The 3,489-nt window shown below is 38.6% G+C and overlaps 1 pseudogene; it reads left to right on the top strand.

Annotated features, from left to right (window-relative positions):
• The first annotated feature begins 61 nt into the window (after positions 1–61).
• LOC103748800 lies at positions 62–314 on the top strand (annotated as a pseudogene).
• The last annotated feature ends 3,175 nt before the right edge of the window (positions 315–3,489 follow it).

Here is a 3,489-nt window from a genome sequence, read left to right as displayed (position 1 = left end):
CCAAGAGCGGGGACCAGACACACGCAGCACCAGTTCCTCATCAGAGAAGGAAACGGTCCAAGTCAGCAATGAATGTGGATCATGACGTTAACCTCCTAGTGGAGGAAACTCATCGTTTGGGTTCGAAAAATGCTGATGGAAAGTTAAGCGTGAAATTTGGGGTTCCCGTCCAAGACGACAGATGTGCCAACCTCTTTGAAGCATTGATAGGAACTCTGAAAGCTGCAAAACAAAGGGAGATTGTCACACACCCAGGAGAACTGCTTTTGCAAGGTGTTCATGATGATGTTGACATTGTATTTTTGCAAGATTAATGTAGTTTACATATCTTGTGTATCTGGCACACTAGGAATAATGACGTCAAAGGACAAAAAACATGGGCTTCCTTAATGTATTTTTATAGAACTTTATAAATAAGAGGGGACTCATTTTAGAAATCTCTCCTTTTTTTAAAATATCTTGAAAGAAAACATATCACACTGTAAAATAAACAAAACCTATTATTTTTCTTAAGAATGTAATTGGGAAATGTAGGCAATGAGACTTTTTGGGTGGGATGGGGAACGTTTGTTTCATAAATCATTCTTAGACAATTTCTGTAGGTTTCTAACATTCTGTCAAAGCAAGAAGCAAACTGAAGACCAACTGTCATTGTGTTTATTGAATAAAAACTTGTAACTGTCTCTAAAAAGAAACTAATGACAGGAAAATGAGAGAGAAAAAAAAACACACAAATTGTGAAAGGCAATATTTAAGAGGTGGGGTGAGAATAGGACATTAAATCAAGCTTTTGGAATGAGCCACATGTATTTAACTATCAGATTTTAGAAGAGTTTATGTTATTCAAGGAAAGCTTACCTACCTATCCAGTTACTGGCTTTCAGAAGCAGACTCTTGGTTCAAAGATGAGACAAGCTACCAGAAGAGGATACAGATGAAGAAAAAGATGTGATGTGACAAACTGGGTTAATGTCACCATGCGTGACGTTTCAGAGTGTGGGAAGCTGTCAGATATAGGAGGGTGTTACTATAGTCTACATCCTTTAGCAAATTCGTTTTCTTTATAGTCCAACAGATTGGAAATTGTAAATCACCCTTTTGTCTACTGATAACTTACATTTTTTAAAATCTTTTGTAGCCGTGCTGTGCAAAAATATCTAGCAAACTTCCTTGTACTTTGGAGTGGAGATTTAAATCCATAGCACTCTTCTCCAGAGCACCAAAGGTGGTCACTGACTTCACAAATTAATAAAGATGTGACTATCCATCTCAATACTACCACAACCCTCCAAATATTACACAAAATGTGTACACAAACTGTACATTTTCATGGGCTGGTGAGATGGCACAGCAGGGTAAAGGCACTTGTTGCCAAGCCTAGTGACCTGAGTCTAATTCCCAGCACCCACCCACCTGGGAGCTCACAACCCTCTATAATTCCAGTTCCAGGGGATCCAACACCCTCTTCTGGCCTCTCTGAGTACTAGTCATGCACATGGTGAACATACATATATGCAGGTAAAACATTCACACACATAAAATAAAAACAAATCTATTTTAATGATAAGAATGAGTTATACTTTCAATTATAACACTGAGTATAAATGGTCTTAGTTCTCCAATTAAAAGACACAAGCTGGATAACTACACTAAGAAAATAAGAACCATAATTCATGTTCAGGCATGAAATTGTCAACAGAATTAATAAAAACTATATTTTTTTTAAATCCAAATGCTTGATGCTTTCAAAAATGCCTCATTGGAAAGAGCACATCCGACAAATCAGACTTCAAGCCAAAATTAGCCAGAAAACATGAAGAAGCTCACTACATACAGATAAGGGAAAGAACACATCAAGAAGTACAGTGATTGCAGATGCACACGCACTGAATGTTGGGGCACCCAATTTCATGAAACAAACAGTAATAGACATAAAAGGCCAGGCAGGGTCCAATACATAACAGTGTTGACTTCAATACCCCTGCTTTCAGTAATAAATAGGTCATCTAGACCAAAAAAAAAATCAAGAAGCCTCAGAGTTGAACTGTGCTATTGAGCAAATGAACTTGAGAAACACAGACAGAGGAATCCATCCAACACTTGCAGAATCCACATTCTGCTCAACAACTCATGGAGCTTTCTGTAGAATAGATCATATTTTAGGCCATCAAGTAAGCTTTAATAAATATAATAAAAATAAGAGATATTGTCTTATGTCTTGAAACTGGAAATAAGTATCAAGTGACACTACAGAAGCTGTACAAATGTTTGGAAGTTGTACAATACAACTTTGAGCAATCAGTGAGTTGTTGAAGAAATTAAGGGGTGGCAAAAAAATACTCAGAGAAATTTTAGAATGCCTAGAATCAATGAAAATGGAAATATAACATATCAGAATCTGCAGGGTACAGCAAAGTCAGTTCTAAGAAGGAAGTTTATAGATCTGAGTGCCTATATAGAAATCCAAGGTCTTAGAAAAGCAAGAGCAATTTGAACTCAAAAGCAGTGGGGGGTGGGGGCTGGAGAGATGGGTCAGCGGTTAAGAACACTGGTTGTTCTTGCAGAAGACCCAGATTTGAATCCCAGCACCCACATGGCAGCTAACAACCGTCTGTAACTCCAGTTCCAGGGGATCCAACAGCCTCTTCTGCCTCTTCTGTCCTCCGCAGGCATTGCACGACACAGGTGCACTTACCTACATGCAGGCAATACATGCATACTCATAAAATAAGAATAATAAATATTTTTAAAGCAATAGACAAGGAAGAAATAATAAACATCAGAACTTAAGTCAATGAAATACAGTTTGTAATTTATTATATGTTGTACATTTCAATAAACATCATGTAATGGAAAGGACATAACAGCTTGTTCTTTGAAAAGATTTACAATATTGACAAAATAACCAAGGAAAAAAGAGAAGAAGCAAATTAATAAACTTAAAGATGGAAAAGGAATATTATAACAGATACTATTGAAAACAAGAGAGTCATTAATGATTACTTTGAATACGCACACTCTATTTAAGTGGGAAATGTGGGAGTAGAGAGATGGCTCTGAGGTTAAGAGTGTTTTGCCCAGAGAACGGACCCCCAAGAATAACCATGGAATCCAGAGGGCATGCAAGAACAAAGAGTCTTTATTTGGGCTTAAGCTCGGGCTCTCAGACCTCACCAACGCAATGGATCTGAGCTGAGAGGCCCAATTGCAGGAAGAGGAAGCCTTTTATAGGTTTTAGACCAGGGCAGGAGGGGAATAACAGAGTCGCATCTTGATTGGTCCAAGGAGCCTGCACGCGCCAACACACTTTTGAATTGATTGGTTACAAGGGATGCAGTCCTGGGGGTTTCTCATTGGTGGGTGCTACCCTCAGAGCTATGGAATGTGCTGACTGTTATCTGTGAGGCCAGAAGTCTCTGTTCTTACCTTATAAGGCTGCTATATGCCTGGGCCTGCTTGATCTATAGCCTCCTGGGGTGGGGGTAGTAG

This window comes from Nannospalax galili, unplaced genomic scaffold, assembly GCF_000622305.1.
Source record: "Nannospalax galili isolate Female #2095 unplaced genomic scaffold, S.galili_v1.0 scaffold1086, whole genome shotgun sequence".
NCBI lineage: Eukaryota > Metazoa > Chordata > Mammalia > Rodentia > Spalacidae > Nannospalax > Nannospalax galili.
This window is presented reverse-complemented; position numbering and strand designations above follow the sequence as displayed.